At 38.1% G+C, this 18284-nt stretch overlaps 1 long non-coding RNA gene across 1 annotated transcript in view; it reads left to right on the forward strand.

Moving 5' to 3' along the window:
• Positions 1-18284, forward strand: part of LOC128594868 (uncharacterized) — a 33392-nt gene that overhangs the window by 427 nt on the left and 14681 nt on the right. The gene's annotated exons all lie outside the window — the stretch shown is intronic.

The raw sequence follows: 18284 nt of genomic DNA on the forward strand, positions 1-18284 counted from the left end.
TGTTCTTTGTATCTAGATTGTAAGTCTCCGTTATTTTTTCCTTAACTAAATCTCTCTCCCCAGGGTTTGCTGTCTTTATGTCCAATGTTAGAGAAGCGTCTAAAAACCAGCTACAAGTTATACTCCTCCTTAAAGTTTGAAGCTTTTTAAAAGTTAAATTTTGTCGATAACATGACTATGCATTAGCCAGCCCCTTCCCTTCAGTCTTTTTTCAACTTCTCTGCCATCTGAGAAGAAAGTTTATAAAAGGAAATGAAATTACATACTGTAGCTAAATCATCCAAAGGGTTGAATCACCTGTAAAATGGTGCTCGTGGCTACCACTTTAAAAATAATAATTACACATGCACATTTATTTTATGTATTTATTGGTATTGTCCTTTTAATGTCACTGCACAGAAAAGGGAAATTTTTGCATCATTAATAAGAATTGACCCAAGAGTCATAATGTAGAGTCTGTAGACTATCAGACATAAAAGAGGCTTACACATTTTTCTAATTCGTTTTATTTTACAGGCAGGGAAACTGATTCTGTGAATTAATGACTTGACAGAAATGACACCACTTCCAAGCCTAGTTTCTGAATTCCTTGTCCATTATTCTTTGTAGCAACCATGCTGTCTTTCTTAAGTCACTGTTAACTTCCTAACTTTAAGGTTCTGAATGGGAAAGTGCAGGTGACCTCGTGTTGTTGTCAAGGGACTTGGCATTATGTGATTAGTGAAGTTAGCGAATGTGACCACATTCATAGCTCGTTAAACTGTATCAGAAACTTTTAGTTTACATGGAATCAACGGAGATTCTTATGGTTACACATTACTATTTAAAACATATATTGAAAATATTCAGAACCTGGGACAGTGTCTGGAAGTTCCTAAATATTGGTTGAATGAATCCTTGAATGATCTTCATAGAAAGTCACTACTTTTCTTGTTCTACATAAATTTTTTTAACAGAATCCAAGTATTCATGTCAAGAAATGAGCAAGTAAGATAACAGTGAAGCTTCAAGTCGTAAATGCTCTTTGCTAACCTAACAACTTTTTCTCTGCTTTCCAATTCAATTCAATTTAATAAGCATTTATTTGGCATCTACTGTCTGTAATGTTTTGTGAGAGGCATTATTTATAAGATTTAAAGATTGATTGGATCCCTATTCTCTAGGCCAATTCGTTCCATTTGTGTTTGCTTTGGTAAGCTATTGATACCCACTGTGTTGGAAGCCTGTATCCTCAAGGGAATTATAAGTGTTCCCAACAGCCAGAGTTATTAAACCCAGAACTGAGTTAATACAAATGAAAGTTGTGGAATTTCTTCCCTACAGATTTTCAGATTGAGGTAATACACCATTTTAGGAATGGTTCAGTCACATTTCTGCCAGAAATAAAGGAATGCCCCCAAAGAATCCTTTCAACCCTGTGCTCATGACTGTGAAACAACAATTTACAAATAAAATTTAAAAACCAAAATCCCTGGTTTATTTCTTGCATGTAAGTGAGAACTTTCCAGAGACAGCCTGAAAGAAAGGTTTTAAAATCAATTGGAATGTAATGTTATTGATCCTTTGAGAAAAATATTAACCATCAGGGACATTTTTTTTTCCTCCACCTTTCTTGCTGTATAGTAGTATATTGTTTATCTTCCTTTCTTGCTGTGCAGTACTATATGTGGAGTCACATTACATAAGCAACCTAATTTCATCTTAATATACATTTCTGCACTTCTAAACCCTAGAAGTATCTGTATCTATATTTCAATAGATTCATGTATCTAGATTCAATGTGTCTATATTTCAATAGATTCATTATCTGAAAAATATGGTTTGTACACTGACTCCAACACTTACTAGCTGTACAACGAGAATAATAATAGTATTTCTTTCTTTAGATTTTTGATGTCCCTTTAATAATAGTCATAATCAACACAGACCTTCCTCATAGTAGGCATTGTGCAGAGTACTATATGGCATCCTTCTTAATTTTCACAAGGATGAGTTGAAACTTCACAGCATCATTAGACTGATTTTTTTCAAATGCCACATACATACACTCACCCAAATCTTGTTCACATACACAAACACATTCAGCTAGGCAAAATGACAGAAATAAGAAGATGGAAAAGTAATCGATATTATTCTAAAATATGCATTGCACTAAAATTTACATATTGAAATGTATCTCAGAATACCTATTAGTGTCAAGAGATATTTCCATCACAGTGTATGAGAGAAACAGGCTAAAGAGCATTTCCTTCTCTGAAAACACCAGTGTTTAAAAAAAAATGTTGCAAAATGACATTGTGGAAATTCACATTCAAAATGGCTTTACTCTGCCTATGGAAAGAAGAATCATAGGAATTGCACAGCTCACCTGTAATCCCAGGATTTGGGGAGGCCAAAAGGGGAGGATTGCTTGAGTCTAGGAGTTTGAGACAAGCCTGAACAACATAGTAAGACCAAATAAAAGTGAAAATTAAAAGTAGCTGAAATTTCGTCTCACAGTAAGATATGGCACACCTGGGCTGCCTAGCTACCATTATGGGGCTGCTGAGGGATCCAGCCCTGCTCAGGCAAGGGAGGGAGATATCACCTTCGTCCTGAACCATGGAGGGGCATGTTTGTAATGGAAGGACAGATAGCTGCCTACGCCTTTTACTACATTTTTCACTTTATTTTGTACCCTCTCCTGCCTTTTCATTCACTACACTTATGCTCCGTCTTCTCCCAGCTACCCACCTTCCATAGCTCCTTGCCCTTTGCCATAAGTATTAAAAGGGGAGAATACATAATGACATTTTAAACTCTAAAAATTTATAGTCTGAAGTCTGAAAGTGAGGGTAAGAAGAAAAAAATTCTGCTGATTTAATATAACACATACAAAATCCTGCATTTGGCAAAATAGAAGACTCAATTTCCGCCCCCACCCCCCCAAAAGACATGTCTGAAAATTACCCCTCATCCAACCTGAGCTTGTTAGGCCAAACATGAAAAAGGTAAAAATAACAAGTTGATGAAACACTACCTGAAGATTCATGATACATGCATACACTAGGTCAGGTTCTTAACTTGTTAAGTTATGAGCTAAACGTAAGAAAACCTTGTATGCCAAGACAAAATGGTACAAATGATACTTTGCTGGTTTTAAGTGAGCCTACACTTTGTGTGCATGTAGAAACATTTGGATTACCTTCTAAGGAATCATTTTTAGAGTTTTCTTTTGGGTAACTTATCTTTTTTTTTTTTTGCAGTTTTTGGCCAGGGCTGGGTTTGAACCTGCCACCTCTGGCATATGGGGCCAGCGCTCTACTCCTGAGTCACAGGCGCTGCCCGGGTAACTTATCTTTTAAAAGCTTAAATATAGGAGCTTTTATTTATTGAACAGATTATCCATTTGTGATACATCTTGCATACATCTTTTCTAGTTCATCAGTTGTCTTTTAATTTAACAGATTTTTTTCATCATGTAGATATTTCTGATATTTGCATTGTCAATTTTTGTCTCATGCGGTATATGAGTCTTCTATCATGCTTTTAAAATGTCTTCCCTTCTCTCAGATTTGATTTTTTAAAGTCTCCTATGGTTTTTCTAGAAATGTTGCAGTAGGGGAGCCTTTCATGGTTACACTTTTGGTCCACTTGGGATTTTTTTAATGTAAGGAGATTGATAGAGATCTTTTTTTTTTCTAGATGGTCACCTAATTGTCCTGAAACTTTTATTGAATAATCCATCATTTTCCCAACGACCTAAAATGCTACTGCTTGTACAAAATTCCTATATATACTTGGATTTATTTATAGACTTTCCCTTCTATCTGTCTGTTCATATGTTAGCACCACACTATTTTTATTTTCTTTAATGAATTAGTGCTGCTAAAACAGTTCCTTCTTTTTTACTCTTCGTTTTCAACTTTTTTCCTGATTAATCTTGAATGTATATTATTCCAGAGAATTTTATTTTATTTTAATTTTTTTATTGTTAAATCATAGCTGTGTACATTTGTGCAATCAAGGGGTACAATGTGCTCGTTTCATATACAATCTGAAATAATCTCATCAAACTGTTCAACATAGCCTTCATGGCATTTTCTTAGTTATTGTATGTGGACATCTGTATTCTGCATTTAGTAGGTTTTGCCTATAGCCATTCTAAGATGCACCGTCGGTGTGGCCCCACCCTAACCCCCCCTTCCCCTCCCTAGGCCCCTTCCCCATATTCTTGTGCTATAGTTGGGTTATAGCCTTCATGTGAAAGCTATAAATTAGCTTCATAGTAGGGCTGAGTACATTGGATACTTTTTCTTCCATTCTTGAGATACTTTGCTAAGAAGAATATGTTCCAGTTCCATCCATGTAAACATGAAAGAGGTAAAGTCTCCATCTTTCTTTAAGGCTGCGTAATATTCCACGGTATACATGTACCACAATTTCCCAGTCCATTCGTGGGTCGATGGGCACTTTTTTTTGGGGGCTTCTTCCATGACTTAGCAATTATGAATTGGGCTCCAATAACCATTCTGGTACAGATGTCTTTGTTATATTGTGATTTTTGGTCTTCAGGGTAAACCTAGTAAAGGAATTATAGGATCGAGTGGTAGGTCTATTTTTAGACCTCTAAGTATTCTCCAAACATCCTTCCAGAAGGAACGTATTAGTGTGCATTCCCACCAACAGTGTAGAAATGTGCCCTTTTCTCCACATCTATGCCAACATCTCTGGTTTGGGGATTTTGTTATGTGAGCTACTCTTACTGGGGTTAGATGATATCTCAAAGTAGTTTTAATTTGCATTTCTCTGATGATTAAGGATGATGAGCTTTTTTTCCTGTGTCTGTAGATCATGCATGCGCCTGTCTTCTTTAGAGAAGTTTCTCTTCAAGTCCTTTGCCCACCCTGAGATGGGATCACTTGTTCTTTTCTTGCTAATACATTTGAGTTCTCCGTGGATTCTGGTTATTAAACATGTATTGGAGGTATAACCTGCAAATATTTTCTCCCATTCTGAGGGCTGTCTGCTTGCTTTACTTACTATGTTCTTGGCTGTGCAGAAGCTTTCTAGTTTGATCGGGTCCCAGTAATGTATTTTTGATACTGCTTCAATTGCCTGGGAAGTCCTCCTCATATAATATTCACCCAGGTCAATTCCTTCAAGAGTTTTCCCTGCACTTTCTTCAAGTATTTTTATAATTTTTATAATGTCTTAAGTTTAAATCTTTAATCCAGTGAGAGTCTATCTTATTTAATGGTGAAAGGTGTGGGTCCAGTTTCAGGCTTTTACAGATCGCCAGCCAGTTTACCCAGCACCATTTGTTAAATAGGGAATCTTTTCCCCACTGAATGTTTTTAATTGGCTTGTCAAAGATCAAATAACGGTAAGAAGCTGGATTCATCTGTTGGTTCTTTATTCTGTTCCAGACATCTACTTCTCTGTTTTTGTGCCAATACCATGCTGTTTTGATCACTATTGATTTATAGTACAGTCTCAGGTCTGGTAGCATGATTCCTCCTGTTTTGTTGTTTTTTCTGAGTACTATTTTCGCTATTCGAGGTTTTTTTTCTGGTTCCATATAAAAGGAAGTATTATTTTTTCAAGATCTTTAAAATACGACAATGGAACTTTGATAGGAATAGCATTAAAATTATATATTGCTTTGGGTAGTATAGACATTTTAACAATGTTGATTCTTCCCAGCCATGAGCATGGTATGTTTTTCCATTTGTTAACATCTTCAGCTATTTCTTTTCTTAAAGTTTCATAGTTCTCTTTGTAGAGATTTTTCACATCCTTTGTTAGATAAACTCCCAAGTATTTCATCTTCTTTGGCACTACTGTGAAAGGAATAGAGTCCTTGATTGTTTTTTCGGCTTGGCTATTGTTGGTATATATAAAGGCTACAGATTTATGGGTGTTGATTTTGTAGCCTGAGACATTGCTGTATTCCTTGATCACTTCTAAAAGTTTTGTAGTAGAATCCCTAGTATTTTCCAGATATACGATGATGTCATCTGCGAAGAGTGAAAGTTTGATCTCTTCTGACCCTATGTGGATACCCTTGATCGCCTTTTCTTCCCTAATTGCAATGGCTAAAACTTCCATTACAGTGCTAAAGAGCAATGTAGACAATGGGCAACCTTGCCTGGGTGCATAAATATTAATAATTGAAATCTCATATTGACTATTACCTTTAACAAATATGAAGTGTTCATCCTTATCCTTCCTTATTTTGGTTGGTTTAAAGCCTATTGCATCTGCGAATAGGAATCCAATGCCTGCTTTTTTCTGCTTTCCATTTGCCTGTAGTATAGATGACCATCTCTTCACCTTGAGTCTATATTTGTCTTTTAATGTAAGATGAGATTCTTGTATGCAACAGATATCTGGCTTGAGTTTTTGTATCCAGTCAGCCAACCTGTGCCTCTTTAGAGGACAATTTAAACCATTCACATTAATTGAGAATATTGATAAGCCTTTCGAGAATCCGGTGGCCATTTTTAATCCTTTTGCAGCTGTGGAAGTTGGAATTTGATCAAAAGTTTCTGGGTGGGTTTACTTGTGTGGTGGAGGATTATGCTGGTCATTATGGAGGTTAGGTCTGAGAATATCCTGGAGAGCCGGTTTAGTTATGGCAAATTTCTTCAGCGTGTGAATGTCATTAAAGTATTTAATTTCTCCATCATAAATGAAACTCAGTTTAGCTGGGTACAGGATCCTGGGTTGAAAGTTATTTTGTTTTAGGAGATTAAAAGTTGATGACTATCCTCTTCTAGCTTGAAAGGTTTCAGCAGAGAGATCTGCATTTATTCTAATATTCTTGCCCTTCTAGGTGATGATTTTCTTTCATCTGGCTGCTTTCAGAATTCTCTCCTTCATATTAACTTTAGTGAAATTGATTATGATGTGTCTGGGGGATGTCTTATTTGGGTTGAGTCGTGCTGGGCTTCTGAAACTGTCTGCTATCTGAATTTCAGAATCTCTTGGCATTTTTGGAAAGTTCTCCTTCATAATCTCATGGAGATGAGACTCTGTGCCTTCTAAAGCCACTTCATCACTTTTGGGGATCCCTATGAGACGAATATTGGTTTTCTTCCAATTATCCCAGAGCTCTCTGAGAGAGTGATCTGTTTTTGCTCTCCATTTCTCTTCGTCTTTGAGAGTTTGGGAGCGTTCGAAAGCTTTGTCTTTGATGTCAGAAATCCTTTCTTCTGCTTGCTCCATTCTGTTACTGAGGGATTCTACTGTGTTTCTCAGATCTTTGAGGACTGCAACTTCTTGTCTTAATGTGTCAAAATCTTTGGTAATTTGGTCTTTGAATTTGTTGAATTCTTGAGACATCTTTTGGGTTACTGCTTGGAATTCTAATTGGATCTTATTTGCTATCCAGATTCTGAATTCGATTTCTGACATCTCACCTATATTTTGTGCATGGGATCTTGTGCTGTGTATGCCCCATTGTTCCTTGGGGGAGTTGATCTACTTTGATCATTCATATTGCCAGAGTTTTTCCCTTGATTTTGTCTCATGATTGTTTTTCACTGTTGCCTCTGGCCGTCCTCAGAGTTGGAGTGGTATCTCTCTGAGATTAGACCCCAGGGTGATCACTCTATTGTTGCCGGATCTTTGTAGGGAGTGGCCCTGTGTAGCTTCTGGAGCTGCCCCAGCTAGGGAGTTGGCATTTTGTCGAAGCAGCTCTGGAGTATGACTCCCCCAGATCCAGCAACAGGGCAGGGGGTTTCATTTCTTGGTTTTCTATTTGATTCCAAGTGTCTGTGTCTCTATTTTTGTGCCAGTACCATGCTGTCTTGACCCCTATGGTGTTGTAGTACAGACTAAAATCTGGTATGCTGATGCCCCCAGCTTTATTTTTATTACTAAGTACTGCCTCAGCTATATGGGGTTTTTTCTGGTTCCATACTATGTGCAATGTTAATTATGCCTTTTGCAAGTCTTTTTAGCACATCATTTTTTTTGTGTATTTATATTTTCTTTCGTTTTATATATTTCATTTATATATTTTTTCCAGCTAACTCAAGCTTCTTAGAGTTTCATTCTTCAGTATGCTTGCTTATTTATGTATTTATTCATTCATTCATTTAGTTATTTATTTTTGCTGTTATTCATTATCAGTTTCTTGTTTTCTTTAGATTGTTCTGTTTTTATTTTCTGTAAATTTTATCTTAGCTGCTTGATTCACTTATTTTATTCTTTCCTATGGATATTTAAGATTAAGTTTACCATAAGCACTATTTTATTTGTATCTTATAGCTTTTGATATATAGTGTTATGTTAACACTTCTTCTAGAAATTCTGCCATTTTAAATCTTCTAGAAATTCTGCCATTTTAGTTTTGATTTCCACTTTAAAGTTATTTGAAAGAGTATCTTTTCAAGGAGATGTTCTATATTTGTTAGCAATTGATAGTTTCATTATAGCTTAGAGCTATAGGAATGGCAATGTTCCTTCTTGTTTAGTTGTAATATATTAAGGGAGTACAAATGTTTTTGTTACATGGATGCTTTTCCATGGAAGTGTCTCCCCATCATCCCCTGTACCTATTAGGTAGGTTTTTACCTCTGCCCTCCTATCCTTGACTCCCTTCTTGATTTCCAATGACCTTTAAATCTCTCTGTGCCCATCATTTAGTTCCCTGTTCTTAGAGACTGCATGTGACAACTTTATCAAAAATTACAAGCAAGAAGCACTTTTGCAGGATTCTCTTAATAGACAAGCCTGTACACCTATTTTCCCACAATTTTTTTAATGTAATATACCGCATCATTCAAAACTCTCCTCCTATGAGGTAAGTTCAGTGAAAAGTCTCCTGTTCCCCTGCTACTTAGTGTTCCTCAGGTAATCACAGTTATTAGCCTTCTGTGGATTTTTCCCATTTTTAGCTTCTTTAAGTGGTATGTTTTCATAAATCATCTTTCCTATCTATGAAAGATAAGGAAATCAGCATATTTAAACTTCCTCCCTTCTCCTTTTCCCTCCCAGATAGATAGTTGCACACTATCTTAATCTGTTTTTTGCTTCTATATCAGAATACCACAGACAGAGAAGTTTATAAAGAAAAGTTTATTTAGCTCGTGGTTCTGGAGGCTGGGAAGTCCAAAGGTGTGGCACTGGCATCTGGTGAGGGCCTTCTTGCTGCATCATAACACGGTAGAGGGCATCACATGGCAAGAGAGCCAGAGACGGAGCTTGCTTGTATAACAGAGCCAGTCCTGTGATAGCAACATTAATCCATTCATGAGGACAGAGTACTTGTTAATCCTCTAATCCAGTCACAGGGCAAGCCAACACTAAACCATTTGTGAGGGCAGAGGGAATACGTATCCATCCCATGAAATCTCAGGGACACATTCAAACCTTAGCACACACTTGTATTTCATGATTGACATTATGAATTTTATGGAAACTACAGCATATTCCTTGACATTCCAGCATGTCAAGGAATACTTGAATGAAAAATTTAGCAAGTATAAAATTAATGGGTCAGGGCCCAGTTCAGGGTAAAATGGAGTAAGTAAGAATCCTTCACCCAGTGTCTCCTACTGAATCCTTTATTCTGTGTCTCCCACAAAACTTAGCCAGAACGCAGGGAGGACTTTGAAAAATAAGAGTAGCAGGTGGATTAGGAAAGAAGATGAGAATTTGAAGTGTCACCAAGCAGGCATGACTTTCTCATGCTGTTTCCTCTGATATCTCTGAAGATATCACAAGACCTAGGCATGGACACAGGTGCCAGGAGACAAAGCTTTGTGAGAAGTGTCACGTACCTCCTCTTGTTTGGGGAGCAAGAAAATGGTCTCCTGATACCCAGAGGGATGGGGGAAAGCCCCTTTTTTTCTTGGTGCTCTAATTCTGCAGTTATGACAGCAGCAATGGCAATCCCCTAGGGGCTACAGGAGGCTAATCCTCTTGGGAGTTTCTTCTGCTGTTGAAGGAGCTGTAGTCCTAAGAGGATAGGCCAAACCCTGTTGCTTATTTTTCTCTCTTTATCCTCCTGCCAGTTGGCTTAGAATGCAGGCACAGTCCAGGAAAGTACAAAGCAAAGCAGGAAATTTCATCTCCTTGGTGGTGATAACATTTCCAGTGTAGGTTTTTTGTGATATTGTGAAGTGTATTTTGGTATTCAACCCCATTTCCTGGCATACAACTCCTAAAATCCTTGGGCTCTTCAAGGTGATGTCTTTTGTATGCTAACAATTGACAGGTGGCTAGCAGCCCTCAGTAGCTTCAGGATGGGACTGGTCACTTAAAAGACCAAGGCAAGGTTAAAGGATTGGGACTTTCAGCTCTACTCCCCAATCACCAGGAAGGGAAGAGGGGATGAAGATTAAATTGATCACTAATGGCTGGTAGTTTAATTAATCATGCCTGTATAATGAAGGACCCAAAAGGGCAGGGTTCGGGGAGCTTCCAGATAGCTGAACATGTGAACATTCCTGGAAGGTGATGTCTATGGAGGGCGTCGACACTCTGAATCCTTTTCCCATACCTTGCCCTACACATCTCTTCATCTGTATCCTTTGTAATATCCTTTATAATAAACCATGGTAAATACACATGTATAAGTTTTTTTATGAGTTCTATGTACCCCTCCAGAAAATTAGTTGAACCAGGGAGGGGTCATGGCATCCCTGATTTATATAGACAGTTGATCAAATGCACTGGTGAAACAACCCAGGGCTTGCAGTTGGCATCTGAAGGAGGCAATCTTAGGGGACTGAGGAGGCAGTCTTGGGGGCCCGAGGGATCTGAGGCATCTCCAGGCAGATAGTGGAATTGAATGAATTGGAGGACACCCAGCTGGTATCCACTGTAGGACAAATTGCTTGCTGGCTGGCAGGGAGAAATCCACACACTACTGCTTGGTGACCAGAAGTCATAGAATTCTTCTGTATTGGTTGTTGTTGAATGAGAGAATAGAAAAAAAACTCATTGACTTTGAGTTTGAATTGTTTCCATCTCAGTTTTTCTTCAGCCTCTTGTTTTATCTGTTCCTTTTCTTCTTTTTTTTTTTTTTGTAGAGACAGAGTCTCACTGTACCGCCCTCGGGTAGAGTGCCGTGGCGTCACACGGCTCACAGCAACCTCTAACTCTTGGGCTTACATGATTCTCTTGCTTCAGTCTCCCGAGCAGCTGGGACTACAGGCGCCTGCCACACCGCCCGGCTATTTTTGTTGTTGTTGTTGCAGTTTGGCCGGAGCTGGGTTTGAACCCGCCACCCTCGGCATATGGGGCCGGCGCCTTACTCACTGAGCCACAGGCGCCACCCTCCTTTTCTTCTTTTTTCTGGAAATGTCTTTGTGTATATCCTGAGAGAGTTCTTTCCTCATGCCCCTAGCATTTCATTTGGAAAATTTTCAAACATAGAAATTGAAAGAATTGTGCAGAGCAGCTCTTCTCTGATAATGACGTATTTGAATGAGATGAATTCTTTCCAGACCAACTGTGTGCAAGAGCTGTGTTGGGGGGAAGCACCAAAGCAGTGTTCTAGGGTCAACAGAAATTTTTCCAGGTTTACAGGAAAGTGCCCCAAGACACAGAATTTGGGGATTAAGAGCAGATTTTATCTTTGCTTCTCCCAAACAAAAGTGAACAGCAGCTGCAGATTCATATTCTGTCTCCTCTGTCTTGCCTCACTGACACCAGCTTCCTAGACAGATGGCCTGGCTCTGTCATATGTCCCGATGCCCTGGGTTAGTTACCCCATTCTTAGTGTTCCAAACAAGAGATGTTTGGACTTGCGTCCCAGACTGTGTCACTCTGTGCAGAAGGGAGCCCTGCTTGCTGTATCTGAAACGTGCATCCTCAGACGTCCTTTTTCAGGGTGTCTGGAAATTCCCTCTGCCTGGAGGTTCTGCCTTATATTGTTGTGCAGGGCCATAGGATTCTCTACTTCGTCAAAGATACAGTTTCCATTTCTATTCATCATTCGCTCTATTGCTTCTGGGGTGATTTTGGCAATAATTAAGGGTACAGTCACTATTAACTTAGTGTCTCAAAACAGAAATAACCTGCAAGTTAATGGACTTTTCTTGATTCTTGGTATGACTAAGAATGAGAGCCTGGTTTGATAGGTTCTTTTGCCTAACTCATTAATATACATTTAAAAAAATTATTGCTGAGTGCAGTAGCTTGTGCCTATAGTCCCAGCTAGTCTATAGGCTGAGGCAGGAGCATCACTTAATCCCGGGAGTTCCAGGCTGCAGTGAACTACAAGTGCACCACTTCACTCCAGCCTGTGCGACAGAGCAACACCCCATCTCCAAAAAATAAAATAATCTGAATTCAGGGGGGTACCTTCAGACCAAATGGCAGAAGTTTAGTCAAAAGAGCTAAGTTTCTCACACAATAAAGCAACAGAAATGTTGACTTTTCAGATAGCAGCCAGCAAACGGGGACTGGGACTGTGGGGCTTTCATAACAGTAAAGAACAGTGCCTCATGCTGATGGTCCCAACCACTTGGGAGGCTGAGGCAGGAGGACCACTTGAGCCCAGGAGTTCAAAACAAGCCTAACCAACTTAAAGAGACCTCATCTCTGAACATGAAATTAATAAGAACTTGAATAAAAGCAAGGAGCAGGATTTGAGAAATAGAGGGAAGTTCAGTAAGATGGCAACAGTGAGCCAAGGAGAGACACAGCTGGTGAGAATTTCCCATGACGGAGAAAACTGATGATTTCCTAAGATCTGTGCTGTCTGGGAGTTACCCACTCCTCTTATACCTATGCCATAAACACCTGTTTCCTTTGGTAAAAACGTGGAAGGGGATGTTTGGGCATGAAAAAAAGAGTTTAATACAGGGTGAAAACAATGTTGTTTTAGGAGGAGATGTGACAGAAAGTTGAAAATTCAGGAGAAATGCAAGTTGGTGAAAATGACTGTTAAAAACAACCCCATTCTACTCCCAACCCCAGAACATTTACAGAAAATATTGGTAAGAAAAACAAGATGTTAGAAATTCCCAACTATATGTAGCATTTTAATTAAAAATTAAAGGGAAGGTATATTAGTCAGGATTCTCCAAGGAAACAGAGAAACATATATTGGTGTATATGCATACAGGAAGAGGTTTATTATAAGGAATTGGCTCACGTGACTTTGGAGGCTGACAAGACCCAAGATACGCAGGGTGAGTTGGCCAGCTGGAACCCCAGGAGAACTAGTAGTGTTGTTCCAGCCTGCGTCTGAAGGCCTGAGACCTAGCAGAGGCTGTGATTCAGTTCAAGGGCAGTAAAACAGGAAGAGTTCTCTACTCAGAGGAGCTTTTTTGTTTTCACTTGGTTGGATAAGGCCTACCCATACCATGGAGAGGGAAAAACAACTGCTTTATTTACTCTACCAATTTAAATGTTAACCTCTCATAAAAATACCCAGAATAATCTTTGACCAAGTATCTGGGAACTCCATTGGCCCAGTCATACTGACACATAAAATTAACCATTACAGAAGGGTACACCAAGACATTCAAGAGACTTGAAGACATGTGAGTTATACAACATGTTTAACAGAAAGCACGACCCTTCTATTACAGAAAGAAGCTATGGAATGAAAAGGAGAGTTATCATAAACAGCATAAAAGCTATTATTGATTTAACCCTTTGTTTTCCACATACCAGACTATAAACTCAGTGAAACCTCACAACACACTTTTAAGGATGTGCTGTTATTAGTTTCACTTTTCAAATGAGAGTATTGTGGCTCTAAGCAGCCATTTAGCCCACTGCCATCAGACTGAAATCCTCCTAATTTAACCATTGCTTCCCCCAGTTGCCCCTTCTTTTAGTAAGATTTTGAGGCTAAAGACTTAACAGATGCTTTAGAAGACCTGTTTTTTAAGTAACTTCTGGAAGAGACATTAGCTGTTCACTAGAATCTTTTTTTCCCTTCTTCTTGGGCACACAGCCAGATATGTTTCCCAGCTGCCCTGGCAGTCTGAAGTATGGCCAGGGAATGTGCCTAGATGTGATGTGTGCCACTTCCTGGCCTGGCATATCAAAACCTTCTGTAACAATTCCTCCATGCTCTTTCACTTTTCTGCCTCATTGGGATGGTAATATACAAGTATTAAAAGTCACATACCAAAGATACCAAAGCCATCATCATTCCTGGTGCTTGAAAGAGTGCATACATAGAACAGAGCCTGGTGCCCACTCCTCCCACTCCAAGCTGATCTGGAACCCACCTTGAACTTCCTTGGTGTAGAGCTTGTAAAATAAAATTTGGGGACCCTCTAAATTTATTATACTAGAGGTAAGCTAAGTGCTGGAGACAGAGTGATACAACTTGCTTGCAATTCTGCTTCTTAAATTATAGCTTACCTCCTTTCCTCATTGTTCTTGTTCTATAAATGACTAGGAGAGACCAGAGATCAGACCTCTTCCCCTTCTAATCAGTGATCTTTGTTATGGATTAGCTGCCTGTCTTTATTACCCTGTACCTAACTCAGACCTGATGGCACCCATGTCCCTGACAGCTACATTTTCAGAGTAGAATGTTAAGTATACCTTTCCCTAAACCAGGGGTCCTCAAACTTTTTAAACAGGGGACCAGTTCACTGTCCCTCAGACCATTGGAGGGCCCGACTATAGTTTAAAAAAAAAACTATGAACAAATTCCTATGCACACTGCCCATATCTTATTGTGAACTAAAGAAACACAACGGGAACAAATACAATCACACTGCCTCATGTGGCTCACGGGCCGCAGTTTGAGGACCCCCGAATTCAGATCATTGTAACTACTCATTAAGCCATACAGAGAAAAATATTGAAATTTTGTTAAATTTCCCTAATCTCTGCCTACATAAGCAGCCCTAAGCATCTATGTTTGGAACACTGACTTTTTCTTTTTTTAAGTGAATTCCATACATCATTTTATTTTATCCATAAAATTTTCAAGATGCATCTTTGAAAGATACAGACTTTTTAACAAAACTTGACTATAATACAGTTATCACACCTGAAAAATTAATAGTAATTTTTTCACATGATGTACATTTTGTGTTCAAATTTATCCTATCATCTCATGTCATTTCCCATTCTGATTTTTTCTTGTTTATTGATATTGTAACATATATATGGTAAAATGTACACATCTCACATATTACACCTTGACAAATTTTTATCCAGGTATATGTCTGTGTAACCAAAGTGTATAACAAAGTGGTTGTCCTAAATTTACACTCCTGCAAGGGATGTTTCACATCCACAGTGACACTTATTATTGTCAGTACTTTAAGTTTTAGTCACTCTGATTGGTTGGGGAGGTGAGTAGGATAGATATATTTCCTCATGGCTTTATACTTCTCTGATGAATAATGTTGACAGCATCTTTTTGGATGTCCATTTTGGATGTCCATTATTTAAAAATTTTCCTTTGTCAATCATTTTCTTATTGATATGTAGGAATTCATTATATATTCTGGATATGCATTAGCATATATACATATCTTCTCTCAATCTGAAGTTGGCCCTTAACACTCTTTTTATTTTTTTTTGAGCATTTTTTAAAATTAAATCATAAACACATAGATCATGTATACATTAATGTATTTATAGGGTACAATGTGCTGATTTCATATAGAATTAGGAGCGTTTACATCACCCTGGTTAATATATACCTCGTCTCATTTACTTAATTATTGTGTTAAGACATTTGTACTCTATACTTAATAGATCTGACACGTACCCTTGCATTATGCACCATAGGTGTGATCCCACCATTCACCCTCCCTCGATCTGACCTCCCCCTTCCCCTTCCATCCTCCTCCTTCCCTCCTTCATCCTGGGCCATAGTTGTGATCTATTCTTCATATGAAAGTGTGAGTGATTGTAAATTGGTTTCATAATAGTACTGAGTACATTGGATATTGTTTCTTCCTTTCTTGAGATACTTTACTAAGTAGGATATGTTCCAGTTCCATCCATGTAAACGGAAAAGATCTTTTTCTAAGGCTTCATAATATTCCATGGTATATATATACCACAATTTGTTAATCCATTCATGGGCACTTGGGCTTCTTCCATGACTGGGCTATTATGAATTGAGCTTCTTCCATGACTTGGGTATTATGAGTTGAGCTGCATAGACACTTCATAAATTCAAAGAATCCTCAATGAATACCACAAAAAACTTTATTCTCAGAAATATGAAAATCTGAAAGAAATTGACAATACTTGGAAGCACGCCAACTTCCTAGACTTTCAGAAAGAATTGCAAATGCTGAACAGACCTATAGCAAGTACTGAAATAGAATCAACTATACGAAATCTCCCAAAAAAGAAGAGTCAGGGACCGAATGGCTTCACAGCAGAATTCTACAAAACCTATAAAGAGGATCTAGTACCTATAACTTAACTTTTTCTAAAACATCAAAAAAGAGGGAATACTTCCCAACACATTCCATAAAGCAAATATCACCCTGATCCCTAAACCAGAAAAAGACCCAACAAGAAAAGAAAACCATAGACCAATATCTTTAATGAACATAGATGCAAAAATATTCAATAAGATCCTAGCAACAGAATCCAGCAACATATCAAATGAATTATACACCATGACCAAGTGGGTTTCATTCCAGGATCTCAAGGTTGGTTCAATATATGTAAAACTATAAATATAATACATCACATAAACAAACTAAAAAACAAAGACCATATGATTCTCTCAATAGATGCAGAAAAAGCTTTTGACAATATCCAGCATCCTTTCATTATCAGAACACTTAAGAAAATAGGTCTAGAAGGGACTTTTCTTAAACTGATAGAGACCATCTACAGCAAACCCACAGCCAATATCATATTGAATGGAGTAAAATTGAAAACATTTCTACTCAGATCAGGAACCAGGCAAGGTTGCCCATTGTCATCACTGCTTTTTAACATTGTAATGGAAGTCTTAGCCATCGCAATCAGGCAAGATAAGTTGATCAATGATATACAAGTAGGGTCAGAAGAGATCAAACTTTCACTCCTCACAGATGATATGATTTTATACGTGGAAACCCCCAGGAACTCAACTACAAAACTCCTAGAAGTGATCAAGGAATACAGTAGAGCCTCAGGATACAAAATCAATACTCACAAATCAGTAGCTTTTATATATACCAATAATAGTCAAGCCAAAAAAACAGTCAAGGACTCTATTCCCTTTACAGTTGTGCCAGAGAAGATGAAATATTTGGGAATTTACCTAACAATGGAGGTGAAAGATCTCCATAAAGAGAATTATGAAACTCTGAGAAAAGAAATAGCTGAAGACGTTAACAAATGGAAAAACATACCATGCCCATGGCTGGGAGAATCAACATTGTTAAAATGTCCATATTACCCAAATCAATTTACAAATTTAATGCAATCCCTATCAAAGCACCACTGTCATACTTTAAAGATCTGGAAAAAATAATACTTCGTTTTATATGGAACCAGAAAAAAACCTCGAATAGCCAAGACATTACTCAGAAATGAAAACAAATCAGGAGGAATCACGCTACCTGACTTCAAACTATACTATAAATCTATAGTGATCAAAACAGCATGGTATTGGCACAAAAATAGAGAGGTAGATGTACGGAACAGAATTGAGAACCAAGAGATGAACCCAAACACTTACCATTTGATCTTTGATAAGCCCATCAAAAATATAAATTGGGGGAAAGATTCCCTATTTAACAAATGGTGCTGGGAGAATTGGCTGGTGATTTGTAAAAGACTGAAACTGGACCCACACCTCAGAATGGGAGAGCATATTTGCAAGCTATGCCTCTGACAAAGGTTTGATATCCAGAATCCACAGAGAACTCAAACTTATTAATAAAAAAAAAAAACAAAACAAGTAATCCCATTTCATTGTGGGCAAGGGACTTGAACAGAAGCTTCTCTGAAGAAGATAGGCACATGGCCTACAGACACATGAAAAAATGCTCATCATTTTTAATCATCAGAGAAATGCAAATCAAAACCACTTTGAGATATCACCTAAGAGTGGCTCACATAACAAAATCCCACAACTACAGATGTTGGCGTGAATGTGGAGAAACAGAAACATTTCTGCACTGCTGGTGGGAGTGCAAGCTAATACGTCCCTTTTGGGAAGAAGTATGGAGAATACTCAGGGATCTCAAAGTAGACCTGCCATTTGATCCTGCAATTCCTCTACTAGGTGTATATCCAAAAGACCAAAAATCACTTTTTGTCTTTGTTTTTGTTATTGTAACAAAGATATTTGCACCAGGTTGTTCATTGCAGTTCAATTCATAACAGCCAAGTCATGGAACACTGAC

This window comes from Nycticebus coucang, chromosome 9 (assembly GCF_027406575.1).
Source record: "Nycticebus coucang isolate mNycCou1 chromosome 9, mNycCou1.pri, whole genome shotgun sequence".
In the NCBI taxonomy this organism is placed as follows: domain Eukaryota; kingdom Metazoa; phylum Chordata; class Mammalia; order Primates; family Lorisidae; genus Nycticebus; species Nycticebus coucang.